Raw genomic sequence first — 15698 nt, forward strand, 5'->3', positions numbered from 1 at the left:
CCTTTACAGGTCATCTAGTCCAACCCACCTGCCATGAGCAGGGACACCTTCCACTGGACCAGGTTGCTAAGGGTATATCTGTCTGTCATTCCTGTGTGTTCCTGTTTACATGGTGATTGCACTAGAAAGGGCTGCAGAACTAGGTGAGAGGAGCTATTCTCTCTTCTGATGGCATTTCCCAGGACAAGGGTTAGGAAGGTGATACACAGATTTATCTGTCCTGCCTAGGAGTTGGTGACAGTCCTTGTGTCTGTCACCTGAAGGTTTCCCTTGAGCCCCGATAATCTGAAGTGTTATAACTCATAACTATTATCAGGCACTTCCAGAATAACCAGGGTGGGAAGACTTTCCCCTGCAAGTTTCCTGCTTGCTGCTCCCAGCTCTCATGCTCCTGAAAGAGAAATAATCTTCTGCCAAAGTATTTCATTCTAATGGCAAAAATATTTGGGAAGCGCAAAAGAGAGGCTCATCCTGCCATTCATCTCCACAAGGCTCCAAAACCTCGAGCCTCATGTGTATCTCTGAAAGGTGTCTTTGAGCCAGTCCCAGCAGTGTGGTGCCTGAGACTCCCTCAAAGCCAGCACACACATCCCTGGGCAGCCTCTGGGATGGGCAGTTTATCATTTGTCCCTCTGTGAGCCTTTACCCAAGGTCCAGATGATGACTCCTGGATCCCCATGCCCAGCCCATTCCCATGCCTGCTGCTCTGCTGTAGCCTTGCAATTCCTAAGCTATCTATCACGGCACATTTATTCTGACACCCCGTGAGTGCACAGGTTAGTGCTGCTCTGCCAGGCTCAGCACAGGCTTCTAAATATATTAGTGAAGGGGAAAGATCTGGGATGGCTTCCAATTTTAACCAAGGTCACATTGGCGAGTGCTGGTGTGCAGTGTGAGGATATTATCCTCAGCATCTTTCATCGAGCTGTATTCCAGCTGCGTGCAGCATTCCTCTGCTGTGACAGAAGGAAATGGGAAAGCATAGCAAGAGTGAAAAAAGCCTGGGAGATAACTAAAATTTTGCTGCAGGTGTGTTGTGTTCTTCAGGATCTTTGCACCTCTGGTTATTTCTCTACCAAGAAACCCCAAACACAAACCGTGTTGCTTACCTGCCTCGAAAGGTAGACTCAGGCATAATGTTTTTCAAAGAGCTCAGAGCTTTGGGCTCTTGGATTCATCCTAGCAGACAATTTTCCCATTAGGAGACAGCCAAATGCTCCAGGGAAACATACATTGCTGGAAATGGCACCTGCATTCCAGATTTACCCAAGTCTCTTGATGATGCATCCTATGAAGAGCTCTCTTCCTAGCCACAAGAAAGGGCTGGGAAAGTTTAGGCAAGGCCAAGGACTGGAGGTGAGACACATCACAGAAAAAGGTTTGAAATCCCCCCTCTGGCAGCAGTGACTCTGCGACTCTCTCCATGGGAAACGGATGAGATCTGGACTTTTAATTGCAGCCCTGGACTGGAGGAGGAGACCCAGGAGGAGCAGAAAGAGTGAGGAATAAAGAAGAGGTGCATAATTTGAGAGAGCAAGGAATGAGGCTGGAGGCTCCAGCTGAGGACACTGCTCGGCAGAGGACAGATTATGGGCCCAGCAAAAACAGCATGAGAAGGTTTTCTTGGTGGCTTTTGGTGAGACTCAGGAGCCCCTTAAGGTTGGGGCAGCTTCCCCATTCCTGCAGCTGGGCAGTGAAGAGCCCTGTGCTCCCCTGAAAGTGAAGGGCAAAGTCTGGGGCAAAAAGAGACAGGTTGCCACAAATTACCTGTCCATCTTTTCTAGCTCAGTGACCAAGAGCTGTGCTGGGGTCTCACTTAACCCTGACAAATGTGGGGTTGGAAGGATGCTGGGAACATTCTGGTGGTGTGTTTTCCTATGATCATTCATCCATGGTGAGGTAGAAAATAGGGCAGGGGTTAAATTTATTTTCTTAAAGAAACTCTATCTTCTTCCTAACTCCCGCTCTAAACGTATTAGATACATTTCAAGATGGTGAAGGGCTAGTAATCCCAAAGGTGCCCTTAGATGCCTTAGATGCAAATAAAGCACCAGGTAGAAATGAAAGACCTTTTCTGTGTCTCAGCAAGGAGAAGGCTGTCAGGGGAGGTTCCTGAAACACGGATAAGGCAGAGCAGTGCCATGGCCACAGGACGAGCATCGGGCAGGCTGTGGAGGATCCAGCTGTGCCACAGTAATCTGGTTCTCTGAGGCCACACTTAGCTACTAATGTGGTTTGTCAGGAGAGAGGGCGATGTTTTATCTACTTGCCTCTATTTTTAGCTGCCTTGGGTCAGCAAAACCACTCAGACAGCAGTGCTGGGGGACCTGCATCTCCCGATCCAATTGTCCAGCTCTGAGCCATACCCTACGCAGATAGCAACCTGAAATCAGTAATTCCTCCTTTCTGCCCAGCTCATCCTGCTCCCACCAGCCAGCCTTTACCTCCTCCTGATGGTCCCAGCTGGAGGCTGTGCTACACTGCCCCAGCCTGACAGTGTAAAGATCTCCAGGCCTGGTGCTCGAGGTCTGCTTGTGGCACAACGTGGCACAATCGTGGCACAATAATAGCCTTGTTCCAAGGTTTTGTGTGTCAGCTGAGTGCCTGAGGGATGGAGGGGCACAGCCCTGATGGGCTCTGCATCTTGCTCCTGCCCCCTGCATTCAGAGACCCAGGCAGAGGAGCACACTATGTGAAACCCACAGGCTTTCCTCCACCACATGAAGAATTGAATTGTTATTAACATGCCACATTAACTGCTGGGAGGGGTTGCATAAGCTTTCTGTGGATTTGTCCCCAAGTTAGATTGTACCTGAAATGACTGCATGGCCTTTGGAGCAGCAGATGCTCAGGATGAGTGCCTAAACACTGCTCCAGTAGTGCTCTGGGTTTCCAGTGCTGGCTGTAGGGCAAGGGCAGTGGCAGGGATGTTGGTCTGCAGTTATCCTTCCATTCCATTCCTGAAGAGAGGTTGAAAAATCAGTGTCACACAGTGCAGTCAGAGCAGGGTTGCATGGACTCTCTGAACTGAAGCACAGTTTTGGTCTAGAAATCATCTAGCAGTGTCTTGCAAAACTTCCAAGATTTCATGAGCTGGACTGGAACAGAAATGCCACAGGCAGTGCTGCCAACCCTGAGCATTCAAATACCATGAGTCAGCCCCCCCTTCCTCCCTGACTCTTCCAAGTCTCTTTTCCTTTAAGGGTTGTTTTTTTTTTCAACAGTGAGGTTAAACTTGGTTCCTATTTTCCAGGTTTCTCTCTCCTTTTCTCCCCCGCCTTTCGGGGAGGCTAGAAACTTAACTGTTTTGGGAGTGAGGAGGCTGTTTCTATAATGAAGAGGAAATGCAATGCTCTAAGCCCCTGGAGCAGGGCCCTGAGTAACGTTGTTATGTGGCTTTATGATAAATTTGGGAGATTTGGCAGTGCTTCAGTCTGGCTCCTTGTTTAATTGCCTGCAGATCCTGCCTTGTCATTAACACAAGAGGTCAAGGTACTGGCAGGAGTTCTGTGATTTGTGGAGGCATACTTAGCTTATAAAAACACCTCTGTCTTTGCCTCCCAGCGAGCCTTCCTTGTTCATCCAGCTGTTACTGTTGTTCTCCCCCTCTCCTGAGCTCCTTCAGCAGACTCTTCCCTGCCTTTGTGAGGCGCCTGGTGCAATGCCTGTGCTCAAGTACACTTTTGGCCAGCTACACACCCACTGCAGCAGCATCTGGGCATCCAAAATGCTCATTAAACTTGGTATATTTCAATAATTGTGGTCCAGGAAATGTCTTCTTCCTCTAAGGAAATGAAGCAGAGAGGCTGGCAAGAGAGCAGAGCCAAGGAGCATCCAGCAAGATCTTTGAATAAAGAAGGTGAGATCCTACCAGGATACAGCACACGTGCAGCAAGCAGCACGCAAGTCTACTGAATGATAGAGAAATTTAGGTTGGAAAAGACCTTTAAAAGCATTGAGTTCAGCCATTCCCCCACTGCCAAAACCACCACTAAACCATGTTCCCGAGTGCCACTTCTGCACGTGTCTGGTCTTTCTCAGTTCTCCTGAAGATCAGGGTTTGAGGAGGCTGAGAATTCCCTCAAAACCTGGGGTTGCTCATTATTAATTTCTCTAAGCCCTGTATGACTCCTTGTGTCCACAAATACTTAACTACCTTCTGACAACAAGAAGATGTTACTCCAAAGGGACAGGACTTGGCTAAGCAGCATCCAGCATTATTCTTTTTTTTATTACTAGATTATTGAAGGGCTGATTTGCATGGGCTTTGTAGGGTATCCTAGTACTTAAAGGGAGGTGATAAAACATATGGTGAGAGATTTTTTTACATGGGAAGATAGTGATAGGCAAGTGGGAAAGGTTTTTAAATGAAGGATGTGATATTTAGATTAGCTATTAGGAGGAAATTCTTGTCTGTGAGGTTGGTGAGGCCCTGGCACAGATTTTCCAGAGCAGCTGTGGCTGCCCCTGGATCCCGGGAAGTCCCCAGGTTGGACAGGGCTTGGAGCAACCTGGGATAGTGGAAGGTGTCCCTGCCCATGGCAGAAGGTGGAGTGGGATGAGCTTTAAGGTCCCTTCCAACACAAACCATTTGGTGATTCTGCAAAACTCCATGTCCTGCTCTGCACTGAAAGCGGTCGCTGAGTCTCGCAGCAGCTCTGACATTTCCAGCAGCGCTGCAATCCCGGCTGTCACAGCTTGCCAGATCTCAAGGAGGTGCAGAGCCCAGGATGCTGGAGCACATTCCTGAAAGGACAGCTTGTTGGGCTGGGGCTGGGGTTTTTTGGTGCTGGGCAGAGGGATGGGTTGAGGGATGGATGGATAAATGGATGGATGGATAAATGGATGGATGGATGAATGGATGGATGGATGCTGTGCACAGTCTCTGGCACCCCTGTGTGGCCACCTGCACAACCACAGCCCAGGAAACCGCCTCAGCCTTCCCCGGGCAGCAGCTCCCTGGTGAGAAAAGACCAGGAACAATTTCTGAGTGGTCTAGAGCGGATTTTAAATCCTGGCTGTCAAGACAGCAAGGCCCTGTGAAAAATGGGAACCCTGTTATCCTTTGTGGGGGGCCAGGAGTTCCCTATGGACTTGGACAACAGGAGCCAAGAGAATAACAGAATTATTGAATCCCAGAATGGTTTGGGTTGGAAGAGACCTTTAAGCTCATCCAGTGCCACCCCTGCCATGGGCAGGGCCACCTTCCAGTGTCCCAGGCTGCTGCAAGCCCTGTCCAGCCTGGCCTTGGACACTGCAGGGATGCAGGGGCAGCCCCAGCTGCTCTGGGCACCCTGTGCCAGGGCCTGCCCACCCTCCCAGAGAACAATTTCTCCCCAAAGAGGAACTGAGGAAGGGACCAGGCTTCAGGGTTTCAGTGTTCGCCTGGGTGCTGTGTTCCTACAGCTGGGGCAGGGAGCAGGAAAATAAGCATTTTGTTACTTTGCTTGACTGCCATCAGTGGAGATACAAACTGTATCTGCACAGAGAACTTTACAGTGATAGCTGTAGCTGGACTAAAACAGCAGAAAGCTGCCATGTACAGCTGTGGATGGCATAGCAGCGATGCTGTCAGCTGGGTTTAACCCTTCTCTCCATCCTCCCAAATTACTTCCTTGGTAAAATATCTGAGAAACCAAAATTAAGGAAAAATACAGCTGCAGTGCCGCAAGCTGGCTGTCCACAGCCAGGCCAGCAGCAGGGAGCACAGCCAGGGCTTAGACCCCTCCTTTATCCAAAATCAGGAGATCCCTGAGACCTTCCAATCCCTTTCCAGTTCTCCCCACCCCCAGATCCCAGCAGGAGCCTGCTCCCACAGTGCCTGGCTCGGAGCGAGTGTGCTCCAGCCTCCTTCCCCTCTCATTCATCTGGCCTCCACCTCACCCTGCTGCTTAACACAGTCCCCGTGTTACATTTGCCCACCAAGATACTTCCTATGGTAGTTTCCATTCCCAGAGAACTCATGAAAGGTGGATTTTCCCCAACCCCATTTCCTACCCCTCCTTGTGCCTCTTGGGGGTGGCAGAGAAGCACTTGGAGGGGTCGCAAAGGTGTCAGAGTTGGGAGCAGGAAGCTGATTTTTAGCCTCTTGACAAGTGCTGACCAGAGCCAAGGGCAAGCCCTGAAGACACTGGTCACACTCAGGGACACAGGGAGGGTGTGGCACGTCCAGCTGTGCCGTGTGTGGGCAGCAGGAGAAGGGCAGCCACGCTCAGGGAGGTGATGAGCCAGAGCAAGAGGAGCATGGGCAGACTCTTCTCCAAATGATGGAGAGCATAGATAAGAGCCCCTGAGCACAGAACAAGACAACACAGAACAGGGCCTTGGTGCATATGCATTTGGAGAAAAAGATGGCTCTGAAGACTCAGTGTCACTCCAGTGCCACCAAATGCCACTCTCTGCATGGCATCAGCGCCACTGAGAGGGTGCTATTGCCACTGAGAGGTTACTACAGCCACCAAGGGGCTGCCTTGGCCATCAAGGGGGAGCTGTGGCCATTAAGGGGGCATCTGGGCCAAGCAGAGCAGCCTGTGCACCACCCACTCCATCAGCACCCATCAGACCACCAGCTTCGTCAGCAGGGCCACGTGCAAGGTCCTAATTTAAAATCCAAGGTTCTCTGGCTTTGGGTTGCTGGGTGGATGCCCAGGAACACAGAAGAGAGTCCTGGCACAGAGCAGGGCTGGGACCTGGCCGGCAGCTCCAACACAGACATAGCCCTGGAGTATTTCCTGTGTGTGGAGGAACCTCCTAGTGCCCCACCAGACCTTGGCTTTGTGTCAGGGCTTGAAAATTATTTGTCATTGTTTGAAATAAGCTGCAGCCCCAATTACATCTCACAGCACTTTCCTCCAGTGCAAATGGTGTTCAGGGAAGTGGAACAGGTTTTGAGCTATTCCCACAAAGTCTGAGAGCAAAGAACACACAGTGACATACGGGTATGGAGACAGCCCCTGGAGAACAAAATACTCATTACTTCCAGGGAAAGAATAAGACAGGATGTTAAGGAGCAAGTTAAAACAAATTTTGAAGTATCTTCTTGTGAAGAAGCAGCTATGGAACTTGCTGCTCCAGAGTGTCTCTGCCTTCTCCTCTCCAACCTGGCTTCAGAAAGGCCCTAAGCTGCGTTCCTGGAGGAAGGGCTGGCCAGAGGAAAATGTGTTGGGAGCTGCATCCAATGCACATTCATGGCTGCTGGAAGTTTGGTCACTTCTTCATATGCTGTTCCAGGCATTTTCCCAAGCAGTCCCTATCCTCAAAGAATTAAGAGATGACCCTGTCCTCATGGTGGAGGCAGAGGCTGCTGCTCCACCCTGAGCTCTGCAGCTTTTTTCAGCCAGGCTGACACCAGGTCTGCAATGGATCTGACCACAGTGAGCCCTGGAGAAATCTCACAGGGATGCCTTCACCCTCAGGGTGCCTTGGGCAGGGGAAACAACCCCTAAACCGCTCGCAGGAGCTCAGGACTCTGGTTGGGTGCTGAAATCTCACTGGTAAACATCTGTGCACTGATGGGAGCTGCCTCAGCATCTGGAATGTCCAGATACATCCAGCTTGCCATTCGTGGCAGCTGGAAATGGAGCAGGTGCAGTGGGATTTTCTGGTGCATTTTGCCTGCTGCCCATTCCCTTTCCCAAACTTTTCCCCAAAAGGAGTGCTGCCTGTTAAAGCTCCAAGCAAGGAATCTTATCCCCAGGGATGCCTGGGAACACACACACCGTGTTCCCATCCCCACCACCCTCAATGTCATTCCCACTCTCCTCCCATTATCAACAATCTGGATGAGGGGATGGAGGCCACCCTCAGTCAGTTTGTAGGTGACACAAGCTGGGTGGGAGTGTTGATGTGCTGGAGAGCAGGAGGGCTCTGCAGAAGGACCTGGACAGGCTGGATCCATGGCATGAGGCCAGTGGGATGAGGGCCAACAAGAGCAATGTGCTGGGTCCTGCCCTTCGGTCACCAATCCCAGGGAATTCTCCAGGCAGGAGCAGAGAGGCTGGAAAGCTGGGAAAGGCTGTGGGGTGCTGGTGCCAGTGGAAATGAGCCCAGGTGTGCCCAGGTGGGCAAGAGGCCAGTGGCCCCTGGGCTGTGCCAGCCAGGTGTGACACAGCCCCAGGGCAGGGCCCATCCCCTGTGCCGGCGCTGCTGAGGCACCTCCAGTGCTGGGACAGCCCTGGGCCCCTCAGCACAGGAGAGACACCGAGGGGCTGCAGCGTGTCCAGGGCAGGGAACGGAGCTGGGGAAGGGGCTGGAGCCCCAGGAGCGGCTGAGGGAGCTGGGAAAGGGGCTCAGCCTGGAGAAAAGGAGGCTCAGGGGGCCCTTGTGGCTCTGCACAAGTCCCTGCCAGGAGGGGACAGCCGGGGGGGTCGGGCTGTGCTGCCAGGGAACAGGGACAGGAGGAGAGGGAACGGCCTCAGGCTGGGCCAGGGCAGGGACAGACAAAATTCCTCCATGGAAAGGGCTGTCCAGCCCTGGCAGAGCTGCCCAGGGCAGTGGTGGAGTCCCCACCCTTGGAGGGATTTGAAAGCCATGTGGATGTGGCACTTGGGGACATGGGTCAGTGGTGGCCTGGGCAGCGCTGGGAGAATGGTTGAAACTCACTGGTCTTGGAAGGCTTTTCCAACCTAAAAGATTCAATGATTCTACAATCTTCCCATGGGATAGTCCGTAACACTGTAAGGTCCCATAGGCATCATCCCTCTGCTGCAGGGAAGGTTTGGGAGATGCAGGCAGGGGTTTGGGGACAGGCTGAGGTTTGAGGGCTCAGGCAGGGGTTTGGGGGGCAGGCAGGAGTTTTGGGGTTTCAGGCAGGGGTTTGTGGGGGAAGGCAAGAGTTGTGGGGTCAGGAAGGGGTTTTGGAGGGCGGGCAAAGTTTGGGGGGGCAGGCAGGGGTTTGGGAGGCAGGCAGGGATTTTGGAGTTCAGACAGGGATTTAGGGGTAGACAGGGATTTGGGGAGTCATCCAGGGGCTTAGGGTTTCAGGCAAGGGTTTTGGGGTTCAGGCAGGGATTTGGGGGAACAGGCAGAGGTTTTTGGGGACAAGCAGGGATTTGGGGGTTCGGGCAGGGATTTGGGGGTTCAGGCAGGGGTTTGGGGGTTCAGGCAGGGATTTGGGGGTTCAGGCAGGGGTTTGGGGATCGGACCGAGGCGCTGCCTGCGGGCTCCGGCAGCTGCCACCAGAGGGAGCCACAGCGTCACCGGCCGGCGCTACCGGGAGGGGCGGGACCGGGATGGGGGAGCAGGGACGGGAATACCGGGATGGGAATACCGGGATGGGAATACAGGGATGGGAATACCGGGATGGGAATATTGGGATGGGAATACCGGGATGGGAATACAGGGACGGGAATACCGGGATGGGAATATTGGGATGGGAATACAGGGACGGGAATACCGGGATGGGAATACCGGGATGGGAATACCGAGATGGGAATACCGGGATGGGAATATTGGGATGGGGGAGCAGGGATGGGAATATTGGGATAGGAATACAGGGACGGGAATACCGGGATGGGAATATTGGGATGGGAATACCGGGATGGGAATACCGGGATGGGAATATTGGGATGGGAATACAGGGATGGGAATATTGGGATGGGAATACAGGGACGGGAATACCGGGATGGGAATATTGGGATGGGAATACCGGGATGGGAATACCGGGATTGGAATACTGAGATGGGTGTTTTGCAATGGGGGAACAGGGATGGAGGTATAAGGATGGGGGAACAGGGGTGGAGTATAGGGATGGGAAGAAAGGATGGGGGTATTAGAATGGGGATACTGGGATTTGGGAACCGGGAAGGTGTACAAGGATGGGGGAATTGGGATGAAGGGATGGGAGAATTCTGATGGGGGAACTGGGACAGGGGAACAAGGAGAGGGGAACTGGGGTGGGGGTATTAATCCATATTTATGGATTAATTAATGGGATTAGAAACTGCAGTGGGAGTACTGGAATGATGGTGTTGGGGTGAGGATACTGGGATAAAGGTACTGGGATGAGGGAACTGGGATAAGGGAACTGGGATGGGAGTACTGGGATGGGGACACTGGAATAGTGGTACTGTGTTAGTGGGACTGGTATGAGGTGAGTGCCAGGACAAAGGAGAAACAGGATGGAGAAAAATACTGGGATGCAAGCACACCAGGATGTGGGAACACTGGGATGTGGTCTGGAATGGAGGTACTGGAATGGATGCACTGAGATGAGACTTCTGGGATGGGGTGAACACCAGGATGAAGGAGCACCAAGAGTGGGGAAGGTATCCTGGAATGCACTGGGCTGCAGGAACAGTAGGACAGGGAGGATTACAGAGCACCAGGATGTGGAGCATGAGGATGGGGAGGCTGCTGGGATGCAGGAAAATGTGGATGGGGAAGCACTAAGCTGGAAAAGCATCAGGCACAAGCTGACTTGCAATCCATCTGTTGCAAAGACTGCAGATGGAATAGCTGGTGCAGGACAGGGATGGGCTGTGTGGGGTGTGCTGTGGTGTCAGAGACCCAGTGATGACCAAGTGGTGCCAAACTGCCTCTGCCAGGTACCAAAGGCTCTGCTCAGAGGGCAGCAAATACCAAATACCTGATTTAACAGCTTTTTCCTGCCCCTCTTGTCCTGTCTCTCCACCCATGAGGGAGGCAGTTCTCCTCTGCCCACCCGTGCACAGAGCACTTGCCACAGCTGGAGTAGGTTTGCCCAGGAGAACCTGAGGATGAAGGCTGTCCTGGATGAGCTATTTGTAGAGGGTATGCTGAAAGTTTAATTTTTAGGGAGCAATCATCTGTCTTGGCCCTTCCCAGGGAGTACAGCACCACAGGCCCTTGGGGAGGAAGTTGTTTGCTTCCAGCTCTGTTGTTTAATAGGTAACAGGTGAAATCCTCTCTTGGAGCTGTTGAGCTACAGTGAGAACAGGAACTCATGGAATTGTTTGCGTTGGAAAAGAGCTTCAAAGATCACCTAGTTCAACCAATCCCCTGCCATGGCAGGGCCACCTTCCAGTGTCCCAGGCTGCTGCAAGCCCTGTCCAGCCTGGCCTTGGCCACTGCAGGGATGCAGGGGCAGCCCCAGCTGCTCTGGGCACCCTGTGCCAGGGCCTGCCCACCCTCCCAGCCAGCAATTCCTTGCCAATATCCCAGCTGGGCCTGCCCTCTGGCTCTGGCAAGCCATTGCCTGGGTGCTGGCCCTGCAGGCCTTGTCCCCTGTCCCTGGGCAGCTCTCCTGGAGCCCCTTTAGGCCCTGCCAGGGGCTCTCAGCTCTCCCTGGAGCCTGAATACTTGTGCAGGGGAGCAGCCCCAGCTCTCCCAGGCTGCCTCCAGAGCACAGGGGCTCCAGCCTTGAGGCTGAGTGGTTTGTGCCTGGGATCTGCCTGTTCTGAATTCCTGAAGGACATACTCATTCAAGATCATTCAAAGACCATTCAGTTCAATGCTGTAGTTAATGGCAACCACTTCTGATGGCGTTGGTTTGCTTGCAGGTTTTTTCTCTTCTATCTCGAATGTGCGTCAAATGTGATGTCACAGATATGCCAATTCTACCTTTAATGGCATTTTTAATCCCATCTTCTCATGGACAGACTCATGGAGAAACAGGATTTTTCACTTAAAATAAAACATGCTTTTTGCCACTCCATTCCCTACTCAGTTTTAACACTGAACCTTGTTTATTTCTATTTTTCTCCTTCCTGTTTTTCTCCCACCTCACTCATAGGCAGGGTAAATTTTAAACCTGGTGCTTTGGGCTTGATGTGACTGTAAAGTACTTGGAACCAACAGTGCAATAGTGCTTTTGTTAACACAGCCAGGGGGTCGGGGCTTTTGGGATGTGAAAGGATTCAGCTGACTAGGAGTATCTCAAATCCTAAAGCTTGATGAGGTCAAAGGGGCAGGGAGCTCCCTGGCAGGCAAACAACAGAGGCGGCTCACAGGCATCCGATCCCTTCCTGGGTCTCTGCAGGGAGAGGCTCCTTCCTGCCAAGGCAGAAGTTTGCTCCTCTCCACCAACCCCTGTGCTCAAAGCTGAGGTTGGGCAGCTCCCAAGGAGGGTCCTGCCCCACCCAAGGCTGTGCTGGGCAGGTTGGAGTTGGGATGCTCAGCAGAGACCTCTTCCCTCCCTCCTTTCAGGAAGGCCACCTGGTAGAGACGGGGGGAAAAACAGGGGTGCTGCAATAGGTGAGGTTGGAGAGGGAAAATGAACCTCAGTGTGGATTGAGTGTGCCTTTCCAAGGTTTCCTTGCTTTCTGCTGTGCCCAGACATCTGGTTTGGGCTTACAGATTTTGATTTTGGTTTAGAAACTGAGGTGTTTTAGAGCTCTCTCTAAGACCTCCCCCTCCAGTGGATGTGCTGGAGGTCCTGTGTCATCTATGTGCCCAGGCAGAGGCATTAGGGTGTCTCAGAGGGTGTAAAACATCACTGTTTGGGCAACTTAGCAGAGCCCTTTCTATTTGTCATGTTGGTGCCATTTTGGGTACAAACCAGCATCCCCAGGACTCACATCAGAACAGCAAATGCTATTCTGCAGCACAGGAATGTTTGGGGTTTTTCTTAACCAAAGAGCAAGTCAATAAATGGGCATTCCACCAGACTTAAGTCTGACTAGGAGGAAAAGGTTTATACACAAGACAGACCAAAAAACACTTTTTTTTTTTTTTTTTTTTTTTAATTTGTTGGGGTTTTTTTGGTTTTTTTTACAAAAGAAGATCTCTCTCCCATCTTTCCAAATCCATAGGAAAAATATCCTTCTGCATGAAAAATGTCCATTCTTCATGTAACTGCTGCCAGACAGAAGGTGGGATGGGAATAATGGCAACAACATCTGCAATGGAAAAGTGTTCCAGGAAGGAAAACCATACTGGAATATGGCAGGAATATGGTTACTGAATGGCTGGAGATGCTGAGGGTTATGGTCTTTAAGAATTAGAGAATCCCAGGATGGTCTGGGTTGGAAGGGACCCAAAAGTTCACCTTGACCTACCCCTGCCAAGGACAGGGACACCTTCCACTACACCAGGTTGTTCCAGGCCCCATCCAACCTGGCCTTGCAGAGGAATGGTCCAGTGCTCTAAGAAAAGTCAATAAATTGTGTGTTTCAGCAGCAGTTGTGGAGAAATGTGGCTGCAGATTAGTTTTCTGAACACAGGGGTGAGCAAACCAGGAGTTGTGTTCCTGCTGGGTGTCCCAGGTCTGGTGTTGAACAGGAATAAACTCTGTGAGCAAACATGTCCAAGGCTGGAACGTGCTGCAAGTGAGGGGAACAAGACCTGCTCCTCTGAATGCTTTTTAAGGACCTGGCTCAGGTGTCTCTGCCAGCAGAGGGTCAGATGTGGGAAAAGGACTGGGAGAGGGGGCTGCTGGTGTATCAGGGTCACTGTACTGAGATCCTATTCTCACCAAGATCACAAGAATTCCTGTAACTTACTCTCTGTGTGCCAAGCTATGGCACAAATCCCTTGGAAAGCCAAGAAAATATCAGCTGCTACAGCTGATGGCTCAGAGGCAGAAATGTAGCTCTGTTTGACTATGCTTTATGTAAACTTTGCTACCACGTTTCACCTGCCGTGAACTGCAGCAGGAGCCCAGGGCAGTTCTGAAGGGTGATGCCTGCTTTGTTCAAAGCTGGAGCTGCCCTTGGATGGGGTGTGGGATGTGGTGCTGCTGGGGCAGGAGAGGCAGACAGCTCCTTTCTCTTGTCTCAGACAGGTAGTGGTGTTAAGAGGAGGGAAGGAGATGGGGAAGGATGGGACTGTGGGTCTCAAGGACACGTGCTTGACACAAAGTCCAGTGGCAGCAGGGAAGAGCTCCTCAGTCTGGTGCTTGCTGGAAGTGTTGTTCTCCCAGTGACAAAAAGGGCTTCTGCTGCTCTGAGGATTTTTATATTCTCATTATTATAGGGAGTATAATAGATTCTCAGGGAATCAGAGAGTCTCAGAATGGGCTGGGTTGGAAGGCACCTTAAAGCCAGTTCCACCCCTGCCATGGGCAGGGACACCTTCCACTTCCTTCCACTTCCAGGCTGCTCCAAGCCCTGTCCAGCCTGGCTTTGGACACTTCCAGGGATCCAGGGGGAGCCCCAGCTGCTCTGGGCACCCTGTGCCAGGGCCTCATCCCCTCACAGCCAAGAATTCCTTCCTGTATATTTTCCCTTCTATTATGTGGATCCTTCCTATATTTCTTCCTCATATATTCCCATGTATTATGTGGATGTGGTGTACCAGCACCTCTGCCATGACCTTTGACCCCACAGGAATCAGGCAGTAAAAGGCAAAGACACAGAGAAATTATAATTTAATGCTGAAAATGGTAAACAGAAACCTCCTTTTATATTTTGGAAGTATCTTAGCTGCTTGTGGCCATTATATGTGTTACCTGGTCTTTGGGCTTGCCAGCACTGTGAGGGGTCACAGAATTCATGACTGCAGAGATCCCAAGGATCACATGGTCCAAACTCTCTTTGCAAAAGAGACATTCATTCATACAAATGGATTAAAATCTATTAAAACTCAAAACTCTTGTCTGTCCAGACAGAATCCCTGGGCTGGGCAGGGTTTGGAGCAACCTGGTCTAATGAAAGGAGCCCTGCCCATGGCAGGGGGTTGGACTAGAGGACCTTTAAGGTCCTTTCTTAACCCTAACCATTCTGGGATTCTGTATCTTTTTTTGATGGATTTTTTTTTTTTTTTTCTTTTTTCATGTGTGTTTTCTCCCCAGTCCCTTCAGTGGGACAGTGCCCTCGCAGGGTGGTCACAGCCCTGCCACAGACAGGCGGTTTGGCGCTTCTCTTTGCATCCAAGCACACCCAAATAATTTATCCGGGGTTTCCGGGGCGATGTTTGCAGGTGGATCTTTCCCAAGATGAGCAGGAACAGGCTTGCTGAGCCAAGGCCAGGAGGGATGGTGTCCTCTGATGTCTTCTCTCCTGCTGCCCACAGAGCCCCACCCTGTAATCCCCAGACAATGCCCACCGATTCACTAAAGCCCCAGCACACGTTTTAGAAGCCTCTATTAAATGCACCCGAAATAAAGGGAGAAACAACTTGATTAAAGACTCCAGATGATGAGGAATCCACCACAGCCCCAGGTCCCACACCCTTAATTTCCTTTGCTCTTAAATGCTTGCAACTGAACTTGTCCATCTTTCATGTCCTGCCATGCATACCTGCATTTCTTGATAATTTCTTGTTAAATTGAAATTGCCGTGTCCTGGAAAGAACAAATAGAAGAAGATTTATTCAGGCTGGTTTTGTAACAAAGTTCATTCCTTTCTGAAACCAAATCCCTCTTAGGGGAACACACCTTACTTGGGAGAGGGGACCAGGCTTTTTTGCTCTTTAAAACTGTAGAAAATAATTTCCCATCACCACGCCTTGAAAATATCATGGATTTTCTCAGCTCCAGGCCCTGGATGGATGATGGAACAAAGAGCAACTACTACTGCTCCAACTGTCTGCACTTCAGCCCCTGTGAACAAAGCCCAGCTGGGGAATACGGGATTATTATACAGAAATTAAACATTATCTGCTGGAAACTATATTATCTGGAATCCAAAAGCAGGCCTTTCATGAAAAGCAGTTTCTCTCTACGGAGTGCACTTAATTGTGCTGCTAGTACTTTTTAATTAGTATAATTTGGAAATTGAGTTAAATTAGACATTTTATTTCAGCAGCAGAAGGAGGGGCACTGGAATATCTGCTGACTGAAG

Source organism: Cyanistes caeruleus, chromosome Z (genome assembly GCF_971803275.1).
Source record: "Cyanistes caeruleus chromosome Z, bCyaCae1.hap1.1, whole genome shotgun sequence".
In the NCBI taxonomy this organism is placed as follows: Eukaryota; Metazoa; Chordata; class Aves; order Passeriformes; family Paridae; genus Cyanistes; species Cyanistes caeruleus.